The 24310-nt window shown below is 36.8% G+C and overlaps 1 long non-coding RNA gene across 1 annotated transcript; it reads right to left on the bottom strand.

Annotated features, from left to right (window-relative positions):
- Positions 1–21609: 21609 nt before the first annotated feature.
- LOC138835130 (uncharacterized) lies at positions 21610–23990 on the bottom strand. Its single transcript, XR_011374459.1, has 4 exons — positions 23904–23990; positions 23412–23603; positions 22671–22713; positions 21610–21729 (listed from the first exon to the last, which is right to left on the bottom strand). It is a non-coding gene; the product is annotated as an uncharacterized lncRNA (long non-coding RNA).
- Between the last annotated feature and the right edge of the window lie 320 nt (positions 23991–24310).

Below are 24310 nucleotides of genomic sequence, written 5' to 3'. Positions count from 1 at the left end.
CTACTGGATTGGGGTTTATCTTGCTGCTCTTTTTCAAGGAGGTTTAGATGTGTCATTAAATTGTTAGTTTCCGATCTCTCCAATTTGTTGATGTAGGAGCTCAGAGCTATAAACTTGCCTCTGCTTACTGCCTTTGCTGTGTCCCAGAGGAGCTGGTAATTTGTGTGTTCATTTTTGTTGAATAGCATGAACATTTGAATTTCCTTTCTAATCTCTTCCATGACCCACTCATGATTCAGCAGTGTGTTGTTCAGCCTCCATGTGATACCAGACTTTCTTTGGTGGCTTTTATTGTTGAGATCTAATTTTATTCCCTTGTGGTCAGAGAGAATGCAAGGTATAACTTCAATGTTTCTGAATTTAGACAAGTTTGCTTTGTGGCCTAAAATGTGGTCTATTTTAGAAAACGTTCCATGTGCTGCTGAGAAGAACGTGTATTCTGTTGCTGCTGGGTGAAATGTTCGGTAAATGTCTGTTAAGTCTAGTTGAACTATGCAGCTGTTTAGATCTGCGGTTTCTCTGTTGAGTTTTTGCCGAGTTGATCTATCTAGTGGGGAGAGTGGTGTGTTAAAATCCCCAACAATTAATGTCTTTGGATCTATATGGGATTTGAGGGAAAGTAGTGTTTCTTTGATAAATTTGGGTGCTCCATTGTTTGGCGAATAGATATTTAGAATTGTAATATCCTCCTGAAGGAGAGATCCTTTAATTAGTATGTAGCGACCTTCTTTATCTCTTCTCACGAATTTTAGTTTGAAGTCTATTTTATCTTATATTAGGATTGCAACTCCCGCCTGTTTATGAGGGCCGTTTGCTTGGTAGATTTTGTTCCAGCCTTTAACTTTGAAAATATGTTTGTTTTTACGGGCAAGATGTGACTCCTGCAGGCAGCAGATAGAGAGGTCTTGTTTTTTAATCCAACTAGACAGTCTATGTCGCTTAATTAGAGAGTTCAGTCCGTTAACGTCAGTCCTGTAACATTTTCAAGGTATCTGGACATACATTGAGGTCTTTGATCCATTTGGAATCGATTCTGGTATAGGGGGATATATAAGGATATAACTTCAGTTGCCTGTGTACAGCCAATTCTACAAGCACATATTTTTAAGAGGCTGTTTTTCTTCCATCCTGTGTTTCTGCCTTCCTTATCAAAGATTATATACCTATAGGTGTGGATTAATTTCTGGATCTTCAATTCTGTTTTATTGATGGAATTCGGCGCTTCCATTGGAAAAAATGCCATTACCCCATTCCTGAAGAAATGGAAAGACTGGGAAACAATAATATTAAGTGAAATAAGCCACATCCAATTAAGTATATGCTGCATGGCTTTCCTCATTTCTAATAACTAGATATATCCATAAATCTACAAGGTAATGCAACAGATAATAAATGACATATAATTGCACTTGGATATGATTAACAGCACTCTAAACATTCATATGGCAAGAGCAATGGAAGCTATTCTTAGGAGAGGATCACAATAGCTCAATAGCTATGTGCATATGACCAGATAAAGTGATGCTTATTGAAATGAACTCTAAGAATCAACCATACATGTGAAATACATATATATGCATATAATTTTAAAAGATGTCATATAACAACCGACTTCCCTGTAAACTCAACAGCAACATTGTAAGTTTAGAAGATAAAATTGAGGAAAGTTTTCAACACATAAACTAAAATGCATAGAGGAAAAGGGAGAGAAAAGATAAGATGGAAAGTAGAATAGTTAACTACTGAAGAATTCATAAACAATTTCCAAAACTATATATGAGAGCTGGGGTACAGCTCAGTTGTAGAACTAGACTAATATATACAAAGCTATGGGTTCAATCTCCAAGAAGGCCTAAAAATAAGTTAATAAATAATAGTAATACAATAATTATTTGAAATAAATGCTTTCATATTTGAGAGGCCTGAATCCTCAAACAGTAAACAAAATATTCTCAATTATTGTACCAATGACATGAAACTACAAGAATGAAGAGCAAATAGTTGCCTTTTCTGTCCTTTCCTTTTTCTGTTTTCTTTTTTTTTCCTTTGATAATACTGGTGCTTGAAGTTGCCAAAGCTCTAACCACTTTATATTATTTTTCAGGCCAAGCCTCCCTTGAGCAATCATCTCTTACCTATGGCTTCCACAAACGTGAGTAACAGGGAAATTACACTATATCTAGCTTACTTTGGTTTGGTAATTTATCACTTTTTTGTAAAAATTGGCCATGATATCAATCTTCTAAGTCTCTGCTTTCTAATTAGCAAGGTATATTTCATCTCAAGCTTGGACCCAGACTAGTTCTCAATGTAAACATTCAATATTGACTTCTGTTTTCTTGATATCATTAAATTCTATTGAGGTTAGTATGGATCTTTATGATGTTATAAGAACACAGTTATATCCCTTGAATACTTTCCCCAGTTTCTTTAAATATTTATTGTAAGACATCACAAGTAGACATTAATATTTCACAAGTACCTTAAGCAGCATTCAGTTGTTTTAATTATTTTGTTCACATATTAAGTCCAATATAATGTTATCAACTCTATATGAATATACTATATTTACAGATACGTTTCTTTACCAAAAATGAGTCTGTCTCATGCTATTCTTTTATAATTAAACCCACTTCTTCTCTTTGTCCCATCCCAAACCTGTTTCATCCTGGTAACACATTTTTTCTCTGACTTCTAGATCATGCAATAAATAAGTTTTTAAGATTGCCTTCAAATACATGATAGATTATTCCCAATTATTGTATGCCTTAATATTGTATTGCATTTATGAGAGTTGCCTTTTGGTTCTGTTATTAGAGAATGTAGCACAATTCTTTTCCCATTCACCTGAAGAAAGCCTGAATTGATTTCTATTTTTAGAGGAAATAATGCTGCTATAATCCTCTGTGTTTTGGCTTTGGGGTGAACGTTACATTTTATTTCTGTGAGACAAAGCCTGAAGAGCTCAATTCCTGTGCTATGCTATGGGTTACATATTTCATATTCTAGGAACCTGTCACAATGTTTTCAGAAGTGGCTTTCCCATTTGACATTCCTGCCATGATCCATAGTTTCTCTGTTTCTTGATAGCATTTAGTATGGTCATTATTGTATTACATGAAGTAATTCTCATCTATATTTTATGATGTCATTTTACTTTTAATGTGCAATTATTTGATGACTAATGATGATTTTCTTGTGCTTATTTTTCACAAGATGTATTTTGCTGGTTTCAATTTTTTTTTAACATTAGGTTTTGAGAGTTCTAAGTAGAGTCTCGATTTGAGGTATTTTTCAGGTATAGGATTTGCAAATATTTTATCCTTGAGTCTGGGTACCCTTCATCATCATCATCATTACCATCATCATCATCATCATCATCATCATCATCATCATCATCATCATCATCATCACTACTAGTATTACTACTATCACTTTTGTACATGTATGTATGGTCCTGGGGTTTGAACTCAGGGTCCCTGAGAATTGTTGCATTTTGTTAACAATTTACCCTTTGAGTCATGCCTCACTACTGATTTTTGTAAATTAATCAGAGATAAGATTCTCAGGGACTTTATTTTGTGGGCTGGCTTCGAATAGCAATACTCAAATCACAGCCTCCCAAGTAGCTAGGATGAGATACATAAGCCCTCTGCTCCCAATTTGTATTCACTACTTGTATATGAGCTTTCACAGACCAAATTTTATTTTACACTTTTATTGAGTTCTATTATATCAAGTTTCCTTTCCTATAAGTTTAATGCCTAAGTTAAGAATACTTCATCTCCAAAATTGTCAAGACATATTTCTTTGATTTACATTTACATCACTCTTTTTGTTTTATATGCCATGTTTTAATCCTGCTTGAAGTTAATATTTGAATAAATTGTTATGTTTAAGTCAATGTTTATTTTTTAATTCTCCCCCAATACTTGCTAACCTATCACCACTTATTAAAGAGAATATCATTCCACAAATATTTTGTTTTACTCCTTATTAAATATTCCTTGACAATAATTATGTGGATCCAATCTGGTGCCTTATAAACCCATTGAGCTGTGTAATCTTTCCTTTACAAACCTAACAATTTTACACTAACAGCTTTAATATTGGACAGAGAAATATATTTAAGTTTATATTCCTTTGTCAATGAGTCAAAGAGTGCTGGTCAGGTGTTTTTGGAAATTGTCAAAAACTTATAAATATTAATGCCAATGAAAAACTTTAACCTTCCTGAATAAGTTATCAAAAAACGGTCTGTTATAATATACCAACAACCAAAGAACATGAAAAGGTCATATCATGCCTAGACACTGCATACATAGAGATTAGTGGAAAACATCAATAAGATAGCCCTGCACAACCACTATATAGAAATTGGAATCCTTATACATTGGTGCTTGGCACTTAAAGTGAGATAGTCAGTTTGTTAAACATACTGGCAATCTTTTAGATATTATACATAGAGTTGCCTCTATGATCCAGCATTTTCAATCATAATTTTATATACAAAATATATTTCAACTTATGTCAAATGAGACACATGTACAAGAATAGATATTGCAAAACCTTTTATGATACAATATAATAAATTGTTGAGATGCTCATTGAGGATGTAATACAATTATACACATGTATGCAAAACAACATGAAATAAATTTACATGGACTTACTTAGGAAACACTAATATTACATATGAAAAATGGATAAAACAGACTATATTTTCTTTTTTTTTGATCGGGGCGGTCCCGTAGTGGGGCATGAACTCTGGGCCTGGGCGCTCTCCCTCAGCTCTTCAGCTCAAGGCTAGTGCTCTATCACTTGAACCACAGCTCAATTTACGGCTTTTTTCTTTTTGATTATGTGGTGCTGAGGAATCGACCCCAGGGCCTCCTGCATGCAAGGCAAGTGCTCTACCACTGAGCCATCTCCGCAGCCCTATACTACATTTTCTACTTACAATGAGATGTACAAGTCGTTATGTCGAAAACAAACTTTAGAACTTTCGTGCGAGGGGGGCGGGGAGGATTGAGTGGGGGGTCGGGGGGAAGATGGGAAGGGATGGAGAGGGGAAACAAAGGAGGAGGCTACAATGCTTGATAAGAAATGTACTAATTATATGAGCTTTTTAAAATTGGCACAGTGACATAGCCTCTGAGTGACTATGTATGACATTGAGAGCCAGTAAATATTCTACATAATTATGTAAATTGAGGGATGAAATAGGATTGAGAGGGATGAGGGATAATGAACCTCAAGTTGCATTGTATTAGCCATGAAATGTTTCTTACTGGTAGACGGTTTGCCTTGCAAGTATGAAGCCCTGAGTTTGATTCCTCAGTACTACATAAACAAAAAAAGCTGGAATTGGTACTATGACACAAGTCGTAGAGTGCTAGCATGAGGAAAAGAATCTCAAGGACATTGGCAAGGCCTTGAGTTCAAGCCCCAGGATAAACCAAAAAATAAAAGATGCATTGTTTTAAGCCAGGCACTAGAGGCTCACACTTATTTTTCTAGATAGTCAAGAGGGTGATGATTGAGCTTTGAAGCCAACCCTGGCAGGAAAGTCTGTGAGATTCTTATCTCCAATTAAATCTCAGAAAAATCTGAAATTGTTGCTGTACCTCAAATGATAGAGTTCTAGTGTTCATCCAAAGGAGCTCAGGGACAGCGCTCAGACCCAGAGTTCAAACCTCAGGAGAAAAAAAAGAAAAAAACTCACTAAATACTGTTCATAAACTGTTTTGTCAAACTGCAATTTCCATTCAACTACTTAAAGTTAATTAAAAAATATGATAAGAATAAAATACGAATCATTTTGGGAGCAAGACATAGATAGAATTGAATGGTTGTTTACAGGGGACAAAGTAAATTTTATATCAGGAAGTTTGAGTTGAAATTTGTTCTTCAGTCTTCTTACATCATTTATGAATGTGACAGTACTGCCAGTTATGGGTCAATTTCCTTGAGGAGCAGATTGTATTCTTCTTTCTTTTCATAAGAAACCATACAGGAAATTCTTTTGCCTTTTTTTTTCAATTGGGAAAGTACATTACATAGGGGTTACAATTACATGGGCAAGGTAATAAGTACATTTCTTATCAAACATTGTTACCTACTCCTTTGTTTCTCCTTCCCAACACTTCCCATCTCCCCCTCATCCCCCCCAGCGAAAGTTGTACATTGTATTTTTGAAATAAAATCTTGTGTATCTCATTGTTGCAATGGGTCCACCTGTATCCCTATTTAAACAATCTCTTTTTTCCCTCACCTCCACAAATTATACCAACATCAAATACAGTGAAAGCAGGGGATATACAGGGGGGAATGGACATACAAAGCAATAAAGAAATCATCTTATAGGTATGTTAGGAACAATCGCAAGAAAGAAAAATTGAATCCTTATCTTGGTCTCAGACATAAATTAGTTACTGCAAATAAGGGATACCATGGGAGCTACATTTCTTTGGGCCTGGCTTACTTCACTTAATTTATTTTTTCCAAGTCTTTCCACTTCTTAACAAATGGGGCAATTTCATTCTTTCTCATGGAGGCATAGAATTCCATTTTGTATATATGCCACATTTTCTTGATCCATTCATATACTGAGGGGCATCTGGGTTGGTTCTATATATTACCTTCGGTAAATAAATCTGCAATAAACATGGTTGTGCTTATAGCTTTGTTTGTGAACATTTGCATAAATGCCCAAAAGTGGGATTGTTGGGTCATAGGGGAGCTCTATGTGGAGTCTTTTGAGGAACCTCCATACTACTTTCCAAAGTGTTTGAATCAGTTTACACTCCCACCAACAATGCAGTATGGTTCCCTTCTCTCCACATCCCCTGGAACATCTGTTCTTTAAATTAGAGTTCTTGATTATAGCCATTCTAACTGCGTGAGGTGGTATCTAAATGTTGTGTTGGTTTGCATTTCTTTTATGGCTAAGGAGGTTGAGTATTTCTTCATGTGTCTATTGGCAATCCTTCTTTCCTCTTCAGAGAAGTTTCTCTTTAAGACTTTAGCTCGATTTGTTTTTGTCCTTCCCCTCCACAAATTATACCAACATCAAATACAGTGAAAGCAGGGGTTATACTGTGGGGGACAGGCATTAATGGTTATGTCGAAAAACGAACTTTACAACTTTGGCGGGGTGGGGGAGGTAAAAATCGGATTGGGGGAGGTAGGGGGATTATGGGAATGGATGGGAAGGGAAAAAAAAGAGCAGGCAACAATGCTTGATAAGAAATGTACCGTTATCTTGCCCATGTAATTGTAACTCCTCTGTATGGTATTCTCACAATTAAAAAAAAGAAAGAAAATAATAACAAAAAAAGAAATGTACTCATTACCTTGTTCATGTAACTGTAACCCCTCTGTACAGTATTTTTACAATAAAAAACTTAATTTTAAAAAAAGAAAAAAAGACTTTTGCTCACTTATTTATTGGGCAGTTGTTTCTTTGAAGATTTGTTGTTGGGGGATTCAACTTTTTGTCTCCGGTATATTTTAGATATGAGACCCTTGTCCATTGTATGGCTAGTGAAGTATTTCTCCCAATCCGTGAGATTTCAATTGATCTTGATAGCTATGTCCTTTGCCAATGCAGAAGTTCTGCAATTTCATGCAATCCCATTTGTCCAACATTTATGTGAATTGTTGTGTTTCTCCGTGTCTATTAAGAAAATTTCGGCTTGTGCCAAGGAGACCTAGGGTAGCTCATATTCTCTCCTGTAATGTTTTCAGAGTTTCTGCTTTGACCCCGAGGTCTTTGATCCATTTGGAGTTGATTCTGCTGCAGGGTGATATATAAGGATCTAGCTTTAGTTTTCTACAAGTAGTTAACCAATTTTTTCAGCACCATTTACTGAAGAGGCTGTCTTTCTTCCATTCTAGTTTTTTAGCTCCCTTATTGAGGATTAAGTGGCTATAGGGCTGTGTGTTCATTTCTGGGTTTTCAGTTCTCTTCCGTTGGTCCTGAGGTCTGTTCTTGTGTCAGTACCAAGCTCTTTTGATAACTATAACTTTGTAGTACTGTTTGAAATTTGGTATTGATATTCCTCCAGCAGTGATCTTTCTGTTGAGGATCGTTTTAGCTATTCGGGGTCTTTTATTGTTCTATATGAATTTTTGGTTTGCCTTTTCTATTTCGTTGAATAATGAGGTTGGAATATTGATAGGTATCACATTGAATTTGTAGATAGCCTTGGCAGGTAGTGCCATTTTCACGATGTTGATCCTTCCAATCCAGGAGCTTGGGAGTTTCCACTTCCTAAGTTCTGTTTTGATTTCCTTTTTCAGGTTTTTAAAGTTTTCATCATAAAGGTCCTAAACTTCTTTGATTATGTAAATTTCTACATATTTTATTTTTGGTGCACTATTATGAATTGCGTTCCTGATTTCACCCATGCTTTACTCATTGTTTTCATAAAGATAATCCATTGATTGTTGAGGGTGAATTTTATACCCTGCTTCTTTGCCAAAGTTTTGAATCAGCTTCAGTAATTTGGAAGTGGAGTCCGTGTGATTCTTTAAAATCATGTCAGCTGCAAAGGGTTTTATTTCATCTTTCCCAATTTGGAACCCCTTTATGTTTGCATCTTGTCTTATTGCGGTAGCTAAGCATTCTAATACTAAGTTGACGAGAAGTAGAGAGTGGACATCCTTGTCTCATTCCTAAGTTAAGAGGAAATGGCTTTATTTTTCCACCATTAAGTATAATGCTGGCTGTAGGTTTGTCATATACAGCCTTTATTGTATTGAGTAATGTTTCCTAGATTCCTAATTTTTTCAGACCCATCATCATAAAGGGGTTGATGGATCTTGTCAAATGCTTTTTCTGCATCTATTGAGATAACTATGTGGTTCTTATCCTTGCTGTTTTTTGATGTGATGAGTTATATTAATTGATTTGTGTATATTGAACCAGATTTGCATCCCTGAAATGAAACATGTTAGATCGTGATGCGTGATTTTTTGGATGAATTTTTGAAGTAAATTGGCCAAAATTTTGTGGAGAAGTTTTGCTTAATATTCATCAAAGAAATGAGTCTATAGTTCTTGTTATTTGATGAGTCCCTGCCTGTTTTTGGAATAAGGGTTATTATGGCTTCATAGAATGAGTTCGGTAGTGAATTTTCCCTTTCAATTTCATTGAAGAGTTGGAGGATTATTGGTTTGAGCTCTGCTTTGAAGGACTTGTAGAATTCTGCTGTAAATCCATCTGTTGCTGGCATTTTCTTAGATAGAAGGTCTCTTATTGCTGATTTTATTTCAATCCTTGATATGGGGCTGTTAAGATGGTTTATCTCATCTTGGCTCATTTTTGGCATGTCCATATTTGCTAGGAAAAGGTCCATTTATGCCATGTTCTCACACTTATTAATATAAAGGTTTGAGAAGCATTCCCTTATAATGTTCTGAATCTTGTTTCTGTGGTGATGTTTCCATTCTCATCTCTGAATTTATTTATTTGGGTGTGTTTTCTTTTTCTGATAAGATTTGCTAACAGTCTTTCAATTTAGTTAATTTTTCGAAGAACCAACTCTTTGTTTTGTGGATTCTTTCTATGGATTTTTAAAAAATTCTAATTCATTTAATTCCTACTTAATTTTAAGTATTTCTTTCCATCTACTGGGTTGGGGTTTATCTTGTTGTTCTTTCTCAAGGAGGTTCAGATATCTCATAAAATTGTTGGTTTAAGGTCTCTCCAATTTGTTGATGTAGGAACTCAGAGCTATCAACTTCCATCTGAGTACTGCCTTTGCTCTATCCCAGAAAAGCTGGTAATTTGTGTGTTCATTTTTGTTGAATATCATGAATATTTGAATTTACTTACTGATCTCTTCCATGACACACTGGTGATTCAACAGTATGTTGTTCAGCCTCCATGTGTTACAGGACTTTCATTGGTGCCTTTTGGTGTTCAGTTCTAATTTTATTCCCTTGTGGTGTGAGAGAATGCATGGCAAAACTTCAATGTTTCTGAATTTGGACAAGTTTGCTTCATGACCTAAAATGGGGTCTATTTTGGAAACTGTTCCGTGTGATGCTGAGAAAAACGTGTATTCTGATGCTGCTGGATGAAATCTTCTGTTGATGTCTGTTATATCTAGTTGATCCATGCAGTTGTTTAGATCTGCAGTTTCTCTGTTGAGTTTTTGCCGATTTGATCTATCTCGTGGGTATAGTGGTGACTTAAACACTTCAACAATTTATGTCTTTGGATCTATGTGAGATTTGAGGGAAAGTAGTGTTTCTTGGATAAATCTGGGTGATCCGTTGTTTGCCAAATAGAGATTTAGAATTGTAATATCCTCCTGAAGGGGAGATCCCTTAATTAGTATGTTGAGACCTTCTTTATGTCTTCTCACTAATTGTAATTTGAAGTCTATTTTATCTGATATCAGGATTGCCATTCAAGCCTCTTTATGGGGACCATTTGCTTGGTAGAATTTGTTCCAGACTTTCACTTTCAAAATGTATTTGTTTGTATGAGCAAGGTGTGACTCCTGAAGGCAGCAGATAGAAGGATCTTGCTTTTTAATCCAACTAAACAGTCTGTCACTTAATTGGAGAGTTAAGTCCATTAATGTTGAGAGTTAGGCCTGAGAAGTGTTTGGGAGTTCCTGCAATGCTATCCAACTTCTTGGGGGCTGGAGCAATTGGATTCTTCCTATAGTTCTTGGATTCTCAGTTTGGGTGCGGTTTCTTGGTCTTTATTGTGGTCTTGTTGGTTTTCTATGTGTAGCACATCGTTAAGTATTTTTTTTTGGGCCAGTTTGTTGGAGATCCATTGTTTCAGTTTTTCTTTGCTATGGAACGTTTTTATTTTACCTTCAGTTATGAAGGAGAGCTTAGCTGGGCACAGTATGATTGATTGATAGTTGTTTTTCCTTAGGACATGGCCTACATCATTCCAGGCTCTTCTTGATTTAATTGTCTCCATTGAGAAATCTGAGCTGATTCTAATTGGTTTCCCTTTGTAAATAGTTGATCTTTTCTACTTGACAGCTTTAAGGATTTTTTCCTTGGAATTGATCCTGTGTGGATTATAATGTAATGGTGTGATATCCTTCTCTAGTCTGGTCTATTTGGGGTTCTAAAACTTTCTTGTATCTGAATAGGCCTATCTTTTTGCATGTTTGGGAAGTTCTCTGCTAGGATCATGTTAACTAAATTTCCTAGACCACTAAATTCTGTCTCTAGGTGCTGCTCTACCCCCATTATCCTCAGATTAAGTCTTCTGTGAGTGTCTTCAAAATGTTGAATAGATCTATCATATTTCTTGGATTTGTCTTGGATAGTTGTATGTTCTTTCTCTGTAATAAGCTGGCTGTCCTCAATCCCTCAAATTTGCTCCTCTGCATGGTATAAGCTACTGTCGAGACTTTCTACTTTGTTTTTTTAAATTTCTTTTCCTTCTAATTGGTCAGCTTTGATGACTTCAAATTCTTTGTTGGAGCTTTGTTTTAGATCTTGTAAGAACTTCTTTACCTCATTAATTAGGTGTTGTGTTTATTCTCAAATCACGTACTTGATTGGTTATGGTTTCCTTGTACTCCCATTCCTTCTGTTGGGCTCCATTCAGCATTCCCTTTGTGGTCTCCCTGAATTCTTTCAGCTTTCTGTTTATGGATTCCATGAATGCCTCTATTGATATTTGTCTTTTGTCATACCGCTCTCCCAAGTCCTGTATTACTCTTTGATTAGCTTCCTCATGTTCATGCATTTCCTGTAGTTCTCTTTGACTGTTTTCAGCCTGCTCATGCAATTCCTGTATTTCTCTTTGACTGTTCTGATCCTGCTCATGCAATTCCTGTATCAATCTTTGAGGAGCTTCCTCACTCTCATGAGATTCCAGTATTAATCTTTGGTTTGCCTCTCTCTCCCTATCACGCTCACATTGAATCCTTTGCAGGTTTTCAATCTTTTCATTCACCATGTTTACCAGTAGTGTTTGTAGAGATGTTTGGGAACTCTCTTTTGGATTATACATTAACTATGCTGTCAAATGATTTTCCTGAGTGGGAGTTCAGATAACTGGACTTGCAATTTTCCTTGTGTTTTTCCGGTTTGTTCTGCCCAGTTGGTATGAAAGTCACACCAATTTTTTGTTAGAACAAAATTTTAAGGCAAGTATCATCAAAGTTCTGTAGTTGCACAGACAAAAGTCTGCAGATACAATATTTTTCAACAGATACAATTTATTCAACATCAAACAACTATGGCTTAATGTGCTAAGAACAGCAAAGAAGAATTTGGCAAATCACAAATTATTAATTTTAGGTGGAAATGTGGGCAAAAATAGGATTAGAGGGATGTGGAGAGTTAAAAGGAGAGTGAATTTAACCAAGTCCTAATCTTAGAGAGGGAAATGGATTAGGCAGAATGCTAGAAGCAAGATTAAGAATAAAAAAGAAAAAATGGAAATACAAAAATTTAAATTTAAAAAGTGAAACACTTAAAATTATGTGTTTAATGATGATATTGAGAGACGAAAAGGACAGGATGAGATGATGGGAGGGAAAAAAAGGAGACATGAAAAACTAAAAATTCTTTAAATTAGTTACTTGAAAATTATATAGGTATAAAGAGAGATAATACTGCTCTTAAAGAATTTTAGCGTAAGAGTTTGTGAACTGAGTAATAAATTTCTGGATTAAGTTGTACACAACGGGGCATAATGTCTAATATTCGACGATGGGTAAATATCTGGGGATGATCCGAATAACAATTAAGTCTCACAAAAAAGAAAGAGAAAAAAAAGAAAAGAATAAAATAATAAGGACCAAAAGGTTAGAAGAGATTTTATAAAAAAGCACACACACACACACACATTTACACCTAAAATAATAATGATGAGAAGAAAAAGATTAATTGAAAACATTATTTAAAAAAAAAAATTAAAATTAAAGAAAGGTACAAAAAGACTTCTTTGATTATTTTTGTGGGGGTAGAATGTGAAGATATTCTATCTCCCCTGTGTCCATAACCAGTCTCTTGGTGGCGTCTCTGGTCTGCTTGTGGTGTTTGTTTTTCCTGTGGCTTGATTAGTTGCTTAAGTCAGTTTGTTTGAGCAGGCAGAAAAATGTTCGGCATTACCCATAATTTTGTGATCCTCCTCCCAGGCTAGTTCAGTGGGAAGGAGATCTGCTTTGAGTATCACAAAAGAGGGAGACGGCTGTTTCTTCTAGTTTTGAGATGCTGTGATGAGGCTAGGTTCTGGGTAGGGTTGAGGCCTCTCAGCCAACAGTTGCTTTTCCCTGAGGCGCTAGCTCCTGAGATACACAGCCCAGTCTGGATCCATTCTCAGCATTTATGTTTACTGAATTTCAATTGATTGTCAAGGTTGCTGTAGGGAGGGGCAGCCTCTGGCTCTGTTTACAGAGTGAAGAAAGTCACTCCTCCAAGGGCAGGGCTTCTTTGCCTGGGCTGGGTGACTTCTCTTGGGTGGAACTGAGCGTGGCAAGTCAGGTCAGGTTCCTGTGATCTCCTAAATGGATCTTGCTTTCTTCCAAGGCCTGAGTTAGAGATAGCTGTTCAAATGGGCCTTTGTCAGTATCAAAGATGGAGATCTCTGGTGGTGGTGGCAGGGTGGGGTGGCTTTACCTTCTCTGTTCGCTGAGAAGGAGTGAGGATGTCAGTGTTCCACTCACATCAGAATCTTGGTTCCTTTTCCGTCAGTTCTTACTGATGTTGAGTAGAATCTGCTGTCCCGCTGTGTCTGGCATCTTTGTCCTGGACTCTTTGTTATAGGTATGGCGCCTATGGCCACTGCCACTGCTGCCACAGCTGGCACAGCCATGGCTACCAGCAAGTGCTCTGATCTGTCTCCTTGCCTGGATTTTCCCTCTCTGGACAAACTCTCTGTACTGTAATGGGACACTTGGTGTGATTCTCTAACCTAGGACTGTTCACTGGAACAGTAAAACTGCTATGTGAGAGCTTGTTTAGCTCTAGTTTCTCCTCCACTCTCCCTCTGAACACATTTTTTGCCTCTTATTGAAGTATATCTGATATTTTAAAGTAGATTTGTCCAAATATAATTAAGTTGATCAATTATTTCATTAGGACAATGTTGGCCAGATTTATTTCTAGTAAATCTTATCCCTTATAATATATGAGGACATGCTGTGTTAGTCTCCTATTAATATGACAAATATTTTTATAAAATTAACTTCAAAGGAGGAAAGATTAATCTTGGTTTCTGATTTTATACCTTTCAATTTACATTTCTTTTTCTCATTACTTTTGGTTGGTGATGGTACAGTACCCCATATCAGGAACATGTGATGGAGTATGTGTATTCCTGGAAGCGAGGAAGTAAAGAAAAGTAAGAATAGGAGTGAGAAAGGGAGAAAGGGGAGGTGGGGAAAAAGGAGAGGGAGAAGGAAAAGGAGAAGGAGACAGAGAAGTAAACGAAGGAAGAGGAAAAAAGGACTTTGATCTTAAACCTTCTTTGATGACAAGTTCTCAGTGACCTAATCTCTATAACTATGTCCACGTGAAAGGTTTCACCTCTTTATGGCAACATAGTGAAACCTAATTATTAATCCCAATCCTTTATTATTTCAGATTTAATTTCTAGACTGATGGGTAGATCTTTCTATACAATTGTGATAACTTCTATTCCTAAATACCAGAGATGCTATTTGGCATAGAGGTGGTTTGGTTATACCATTGCTGGAGAGATGAATGAAATATTTTGAGCACAAATACATTTTATTTAATGGATAAGGATGCTCCCAGAGGTTTCATTTTGTGACCTTCAAAAATGACTATTTCATCTAACTCATAATGACTTGAATTTTTCATAATTTTATGGCATTTCCATTCAAGTATTTGTCATCAACAGTGAGGTTCTTTCCTTCAAGTTGAAGGAAAAATAAATACTATCACAATCTTTATCAGAATTATTCTTTAGAGAGTAGGTATAATATGAATTTCCTACCATTCAAAAATTAGTTATCTTCAAGTCTATAGGAATAATTGGATAAGTGATTAAATATCCTGCTTTAGTTTTCTTATAATGAGGTTCATTCAATTTCTAAAAATCACTGTTGACATAAAATACATGAAATTCAGTGTTTCTCTGATATGACTTAGTAATCAAACCTCAGAAATACATGATTTGTAATCAAGATTTTTATATACTCACAAAATGTATGAATTTACAAAACCTAAAAAAGTTTAGGTTTAAAAGAATAGAAAATCACGTGACCACAGTATATAATATTTAATTTAATGAAAAATTGCTTCATTCAGCCTGACAGAGCCTTTTGCTTTTAGCTTATATGAGAAATTTGATTAACAATCCCTTTTTTGCTTTTGAATGATAGAGTATTGCAATTTGTCTAAAGATTCTGTCATTTAAACCTTTGCGTGCATAATTTTTCATAAAAATGAAACATTTTTCACAATGCAGGTTCAGGTTTAATAAATGAATAAATATCTAAATGTTAATTTGTTAAACTGAGCCTCTAGAATTCAAAAAATACAATTTACTTTATTGTTGGATATATTAAATCTGTGCTAAATATGGGTGTCTCAAGCTTGTAATCCTCGCTACTCAGGAAGCTGGGGTACAAAGTCAGCCTTGGCAAGAAAGTTTGTGAGACATATCTCAATTAATCACACACACACATTACAACACACACACACACACACACACACACACACACACACACACACACACACACACACACACACACACACAAAAACACACACACACACACAAAGCCAGAAATAGAATTGAGGCTCAAATGATAGACCAATACCCTTGAGGAAAAAAACAAGAACAACTAAGGGATAGTTCTTGAGTTAAAATCACAAGAACAAAACCCACACACAAGCAATATTATGCCTAAATACTTATTTTAGTTTGAAGAAATAAACAATATCATGAAAATAATATTTGTTACATATCTTGGAACATTTGAGAAGTTGCTTTTAGTATAATTTGTCTTAAGATATAACATAGGTTATTAAAATTAATATTAATCTAGTTAATATTTATAATCACTCATAACACCTTACAGTACAACAGTTCAGATTTTTTCTATTGCCATAAGAAATAGTCTGAGTAAAAGGAAGAGAGGAATATTAGACGAAAGGAGAAAGAAAGAAAAAGGAAGAAAGAAAAAAAGAAAGAAAGAAGGAAGGAAAAGGAAGGAAGGAAGAAAGGAAGAAAGGAAGGAGAGAAAGAGAGAGGTAGGGATGGAGGGAAGGAAGGAGGAAGCAAAGAAGAAAGGAAGGAAGGATGGAAGAGAAGGAGAAAGAATGGGACAAAACAATTTAATTTATAAAATCTCTTTAGCCCAACATAAACTCCATGTAATGAATCCTTAATAAAGTCAAGTTTGGAATTTTCACTTCTTTGCATGTTATCCATGCATGAATGAAACCAACAAATGAAGGATCATAAATAACTAGGTGAATCTGTTTGCATTTGTAGTAATATGTATGCGAATTTTTTTCTCATTTTTATACATCATCAAATAACTATTTACAAACAATTTACATTTAGTTATAAATATTCTAAAAATTGATGAAACTAAAGGATTTCAATATATTATATAATGTGAATACAAGTATTTTTAATGTTATTAATATTAAAGTCTTCATGTTATATTAATTATGAAAAATTATTATGCATTTTATCAGAAGAATTAGCATCCTCTGATTTTGGTGTCTGTGGGTGTCCTAATAGCAGACCGTAATTAAAATCAAATGAAATCTTGATTTGAGATTTCCCCAATTGCTTGATGTAGGCATTCAAAGCTGTAAATTTTCCACTAAGTATTGCATTTAATATGTCCCTGAGTAGCTGGTATTTTGTGTGTTCATTTTTGTTAAATTCCAGAAACTTTCAGATTTCTATTCTAATCTCTTCAGTGCCCCACTGGTCATAAAGCAGTGTGTTGTTCACTCTTCATGGGTTTGACCTTTTTTTTTTTGCTTTAGCTGTTTAATTCTAAGTTTATTCTGTTGTGGTCTGAAAAGATATGTGAATTCAATTAATTTTCTTTCAATTTGGACAGAATTTCTGTGTGACATAGGATAGGTTCTATTTTGGAGAATCTTCCATGACCTGCTGTGAAGAATGTATATACTGATACTGAATGTATGTTCTGTAGATGTCTGTTAGGGGTAGGTGGTCAATGTAGTTATTTAGGTCTTCAGTTTATTGGTTGAGTTTTTCCAGTATAACCAATTGATGGATGACAATGATGGGTTGAGATGTGTTTTTAGGTTGTGTAGTATTTGGTTGATGATGTAGGGTGGTCCAGGATTCAGGGCATTGATATTTACACTTGTTATATCCTCCTAATTGAGAGTTGCCTTTCTCAACATGTAATGTCTATTCCTACTAATTTTAATTTGAATTCTATTTTATCTTATTTTAGTAATTCTACTATGGCCTGTTTATGGAGTCCATTTACTTGAAAATTTTATTTCCAGCCTTTCAGTTTGAGTACGTTTGTTTTTGTCAATAAAATGTATCTCTTGTGGACACTGGATGGATGTGTCTTGTTTTTTGATACTAGTATCTGATCTGTTTTCTAATTGGTAATTTAATTCCATTGATATTGAAAGTTAAGACTGAGAAATATGTTATGTTATAGCCCTGCTGTTAGGAGCTGTGCCTCATCTACTGTTAATATATTTACCTTTTTCTCTGGTAGGGAGCATTTTATATAACCAGATCCTGTTCTTCTTGATCTTCTCTATATAGGGTATATTTAATTAACTTCTACCCTGCTTATTTGGTGGAGATACATTGTTTCAAGTTTTCTTTGTCATGAAATATTTTTATATATCCTTTAAATGTAAAGGAGAGTTTGGCTTGGGACCATATTCACTATTGGTAGTTGTTTACCCTTAGTGTTTGTCATATATTATGCCAGGCTCCCCTTTTTATGTCTAGAAAAGTTGAGCATTTCTTCATGAGTCTAATGACCATTTTTATTTCCTCTTCAGAGAAGTCTCTCTTTAAGTCTTTAGCCCACTTAGTTATCGAGTAGTTGTTTCTTTGAGGATTTGTTGTCAGGTGATTTAATTTTTTGAGTCCTAAGTATAGTTTAGATATAAGACCTCATCCGTTTTATGACTCGTGAAGATATTCTCCCAGAACGTGGGCTTTCTATTGATCTTGTTAGCTATGACCTTTGCCTTGCAGAAGCTCTGATGTTTCATGCAATCCCAATTTTCCAAACTTTCTTTGATTTCTTTTGTTTCCAGTTCTCTCTTAAGAAAATTTCGGCTTGTGCTAAAAAGCCCTAGAGTTTCTCCTATTCCTTCAGGTAATGTTTTCATGGTGTCTTCTTTTATTTTGAGGTGTTTGATCTATTTGGAGTTGATTCTCCTGCAGGGTATTATATACAGATCTAGCTTTAGTTTTCTACAGGTGTTGAAGCAATTTTGTCAACACCATTTACTCAAAAGGCTGTCTTTCTTCCATTCTAATTTTTAGCCCCCTTGTGAAAGATTAGGTGGCTATAGGTCAGTGGGTTTATTTCTGAGTCTTCATTCTTATTCCATTTATCCTCAGGTCTGTTCTTGTGCCAGTAACAAGCTGTTGTTTTACTATGGCTTTTTAGTAGAGTTTGAAATTTGGAACTGATAGTGCTCCAGTGCTGTTCTTTCTGCTATGGATTGGCAAACCCAGAGCTAGCATTATACTTAATGGTGAAAATTTAAAGCCATTTCTTATAAATTCAGGAATGAGATAAAAAGTCTGCTCTCTCCACTACTCTTCAACTTAATATTAGAATGCTAGCTGGGGCAATAATACAAGATGCAAACTTAAAGGTCTCCAAATAGGGAAAGATGAAATAAAACTCTCCCTCTTTGCAGATGATATGATCCTGTATTTAAAGAACCACATGGACTCCACTCCCAAATTATTGAGCTCATCTGAAACTTTGGCAAACTAGCCAAGTATAAAATTCACCCTCAGGAATCAATGGCTTTCCTGTATTCCAATAATGTTAAGATTGCGGGTGATATTAGGAAAACAACCCCTTTTTAAAAGCCACACAAGAAATAAAATATCTAGGAGTTAAGAAGGACCTCTATGAAAGAAATTTTCAAAACCTGAAAAAGAAAATGAAAGCAGAACTAAGGAAGTGGGAAACCACCCATGCTCATGGATTGGGAGGAATAACACCATGAAAATGGCAATACTGCCAAAGGTTATATCCAAATTCAATGTGATACCTACCAATATCCCAATCTCACTCTTCAATGAAATAGAAGTAATCCAAAAATACATATGGAACAATTGAAAACCCAAATAACACTGAGGTTTTTTTAGTGATTCTCATTTTGTATTACCACTTTGATTCTACAAAGTAATCTACGGATTTTAACTTTCTTCCCTCCCTTTGGATAAAGCTCAAAAAACCCTGCCTCTAACTCCCAAGACACTTAACTCTTAGGTCTGGACAATTGTTCCTAGATAGTGGATTACTTAATTGTATTTTGAATGCATAAAACATGCATATAGAAATCTCACATTTTGATCTCATGAGAAAACAGCCTTTACTCCACTCTCAGATTTATTTCCTGAAATGCATTTTTAAAGAGAATATGTTTTCATTTTTAGATGAACGGCTTGTAGGAAACTATTTTCATAACCTGGCTCCTCCTCCTGCACCTCAACACCTAAAACACAAATTTCAAAACGCATTTAAAAGAAACAATACAAAAACCAAACACTGGGAATGCTCAGATGCAGAACATTTTACAAAACCCAGAATATAACTCTGCTGTCTGAGGGAGGGGCTCTCTGAATAAATTAACAAACAAACCCAAAAGAGCATCCAGGAGTATCGGATGGGAGTGTCCCTGGCTGCTACTCCATGGACAAGGAGCATGGAATGGCTTCCTAAGCCTGCTGGCGAATGCGTGGGGGAAAGTTTCCTTGCCAGTCTGAGTACAAAAGTTGGCATCACCCTGCTTGGGCCTGTCTTTTTTGTCTTTTCCCCACAGCAGAACAAAATCAACCCCTCCTCCACGGCTGATAAATACTGTACAAACTGATCCACAGAGTGGCATCTGTTCAGTCTGCACTCCTTCCTAGGTGGGTGGACCCTGTCCCGTAGTATGCGTGTACTCCCAGGGGCTGATCCTCATGGACCCGGCCCAAGGGACAGGGGGGTGCTAGATGTGAGTCAGTGGCACTGTGTTATTCATGCAGCAGCTGCCAGGTTGCTGCCCTAGCCCAACAACAGGTGCACCCTGATCTTCTTCCACAGTCCCAGGCGAGGGGTGCTCACAACGGCCCTAGGTGGGCAGGCTTCCAGTAGGATCCTACTTCACCAGAGGGACTAGCATGCCTGATTAAGTGGCTGCAGTTGAATTAATTATTAATTATTTAATTAATTGTTTAATGGAGCAGTATTTTTGCCAGTTGTGGGGCTTGAACTCTGAGCCTGGGCACTGTCCCTAAGCTCTTCAGCTCAAGACCAGTGCTCTACCACTTGAGCCATAATGCCACTTCCAGCTTTTTCTGCTTATGTAATGCTGAGGAATTGAACCCAGGGCCTCATGCATGCAAAGCGAGCACTCTACCACTGAGCCACCTTCTCAGCCCTGGAGCAGTTTTAAAGAAAATGATTCACATTACTGTATGATATTATTGGAGAGTAATTTTTCTTCCATATGTGCCCAAAGCACAATGAAATGTAAACAGATTTGAACTCACGGTTGGAAGAGTATCCTACATACCACTATAAGTATTGTGACATTTGTCCAAATTGACAGAACAGCTTTCTAGGACCTCTATCCTGCTATGTCATAGACCTTTTGTAGCCACCTTATTTCCCCATACAGGCATGGCCTGGCTTCCTTGCCGCTCCCTGTGCATTTAACAGTTGAGTAATATGCAGTAGGCTCTCTTGTACAGCATCCTGTCACTCTGTTTTCCTCCCACAGAACACGTATGCACAATGCTTCAGATTGTAGGCTTAAAAACATAATTAGGATTCATGAATACTAGATTATATAAAAAACACTAACATTTTAATAAAGTTAGAAAAATAAATAGAATGAGCATTTTATAACCATCAGGACAAAAAAATACAGGTTTTCCCAGGAATGGGGGAAGGAATCTCTAAATCTAGATTGGCTTCTAAGTTGCCTTCAGAAAGAAATTCTGCCTCAGAGTCCTAAAAGGGATTTACTTCCTCATTAAAGACAGGGTTTTCTTCCTGAGTCCAAGGAGGGACAGATTCTAATTTCTCAATTGGAAACTGGATCCCCTTCAGGAGGACAGATTGGTCAGGATATTCTGTGAGGAAAGATTCCCTTTCCTCAACTGAATCTAGATTTTGGACCTCACTTATTGGTTTTCCTGAAGATACACTGGGGTCATTTTCCATTAGCATACATTTACACTGCATACCAAGACATGTCTTTTTGACTTGTTTGGAGCTAATCTAGGTGGATTATCAACATCACTGGAAGATATTCTGGATCATCTTCTTCCTTGGCAGTAAGTGCAGGTACTCCTGCTTCACATGTGGGGTTCAGAACCAGTGGGATGTCCACAAGACTCAAAACCTGCTTGGGCCTTTCTATATATTAAAAAAATACCCTCTATGTTCACATGCCTTCTGGAGATCAGTAATGTTTTCTGATTTCCATGAGTCATCATAAACGACATCACTGATGGGTTCTTTATCTGGAGAACTGCAGGAGCTGCTCTACTGTGATACAAACCTGAGAATGGAAATAGGTACAGGAGTCTTAGAACTCAAGAAGTTAAGGTGTGACTACACTTTCATGAGAATCTAATGGGGGAAGCTGTAGAACTTGAGTTTGGACTGAACACTGATGAGAAGTTAATATGTTTCTAATGAGTGGCTACTTCCAAGTTCCTTCAAAGGAGAACAGATATTACCTGGCAAAGAATATCCATAAAAGGATATTTTGCCAAGCTGGGGAGTACTAAGGGCTCTATGCCCATCCTGCCCATGCCTAAAGACCCAAGTTCCATCCATATTCACCAGCTCTGAGGTATCTAAACAAGGACTTATTCCACTTTTTCTTGGTCTCATGGGCCATGCGTTCCTCTAGCTGGTCCAGAAGAATATGTAAGCAGAAGAGCAAGTCTGAAGAGGGCATCTTGAGCTTGACATACTGTGTAAGTTCTTTCAGGGTGTCATGGTTCTTGTTCTCATAGAAATCATCAAGGTAGAAGTCCATCCACATAGGGAAGATGGAACAAACTATGCTATGGGCAGATTGGTGACAAGGAAAATGAGAGCCTTTCCTCCCCATCCTGAGCTTTGTACTATAGCCTCTTTCTGGCGGGACTTGCATGTTGTAGGAAGAGACTCCTGCAAGCAGGATGCTCCTCACAACCCACTTCTAGAAATTTCTCAAATATAATCATCTAAAATTCTCCCTATGTTAGGAGGAGAAGGTTGTTTCCCCTCTTGATCTGACTTGCTATACATACCCCCCTCGTCATCCATGAGAGTCCAAAACCACAACCACATCCACACTGTGTAATCTGCTATCCACTGAAGTGCCAAGCCTCAACCCCCTGGTGAAAATCACAACTGGTGTGCAAAGAAGGAAGTTGACTTTGATTCAGACACCTCAAAGATACCCAGTTTTCAAAGACAGAACTTCTCTTTGTGTCAACGTCCACTTACTTCTTCATCTTGTTCATCTTCCTCCCAGTTACGGTAGAAGGATCTGTACCAATGGGAGGAGAGAAGGAAGTTACTCTATGCTTCTCTTTTGTGAACTAACAGGACAGACATGGGACTGGTTAAGTCACATATGGTAATGTAAACATAACAGACAAAAAGTAGAGATATGTCTATACAATTTCATGGAAATTCTGTGAGGATGCTTATCAGCATTTGTCCAAATAAATGTCCCATGGCTCATGCCTCTAATCCTACTAATCATGAGGGTGAGATCTAAGGATCACAGTTTGAACCCAGTCTAGTTTGTAAAATTCTAAAGACACTTATCTTCAATTAACCAGCCAAAGACCAGACCTGGACTTGGAGCTTAAATGGTAGAGTGATATGAACAGAACAGCACTCAGGCCCCAAGTTCAAGTTCCATTCTTTCTTCCATCTATATTCCTTCAAAGGCCTCCAAGATAGTGATTTCCTAGGTGAGGGTGGATGTTGGGTGACACTGGCTCATTCCTTTAATCCTAGTCTCTCAGCAAGCAAATTGTTAAGGCTCCACTAGCTTCTGAGGAAAATGAAATGTTCTGTCAGGCCACTCGTAAGGAGTTATCCAGGGAATGCACTTCTTTGTCTCAAGCCAAGCTCCTGTGATAAAACCCCAGTGAAACAGTCTCAGAGAGGTACCAAGTATTCCAATAATCTACCAGGGGGTCTCATCAGTCCTGGATTTGAATGAGGAACACTCACTTTTTAAACAATATCCAGCAACTGCTCCATTGTCTCCCACTCTCTATAGTGGCGGTGGAAGTTTCCAACATAGAAGAGATCACCTTTCTGGTAGGCAGGGATCAGGTCCATTACCAGCATTTCCAACAAGCCTGAGTCCAAGCTCCATATATTATAAGGCACATTCAGGATTTGAGCAGACTCATTGTCACACTGAGGTGGTAAAAAGAATGAATCTTTGAAACATGGAAATGAGAGTACACTTCAAAATGAGTAATAGAGTAATAGGATTGAAAAGTACACAGTAAATATTTTATCAATATACACATATAAAAACACAAGAAGAAGCCTGTACTGTGGGCTAGAATGAGATTAAATAGGTTTCCTGTCATAGTTACACCTGACCTGAGTTGCCTTGTGATTCCCTTTATTTCTTCTTATAAAAAGGCCTGAGACATTGGATTCGTGGTTTGGCACTGATCCAATGTCTGCAGTATTGAGTGAGGCACTCACCCCTCTCATGCCTGGGACCTGATTCTCTTGAACTTTGAAAACAATACAGGAATGTCTTTCTTGTTTCTGAGCCACAGGCCAAGTGAGCTGGCTAGAGCTGACTGTAAGTTACAGTTGCCTGGGTCTCAGAGTTCCATATTCTATTCCATTGTGAGGGAAGTAGTGTCATCTCTCAGAGCCCAATGATCTAAGCTGCTTACTCACATAAGACCATCCCAAAGACAAACGGGAGGCTGAAATTTCCCCTCCCACATCACTCTATACAAATGTGGACATTGTCAAATCCCAACATCCTCAGGTAGGCCTAGGAACCAGCATGGTCTCAGCCTCAAGGAAGCTTTCCTAGGTGAGATCCATGCCTTATTCCTTATTTTTCACTATTCCTCTTGTTCTGCAAAAATCATTTT

Source organism: Dipodomys merriami, unplaced genomic scaffold, assembly GCF_024711535.1.
Source record: "Dipodomys merriami isolate MVZ:Mamm:240054 unplaced genomic scaffold, mDipMer1.0.p SCAF_23, whole genome shotgun sequence".
Classification (NCBI taxonomy): Eukaryota; Metazoa; Chordata; class Mammalia; order Rodentia; family Heteromyidae; genus Dipodomys; species Dipodomys merriami.
This window is presented reverse-complemented; position numbering and strand designations above follow the sequence as displayed.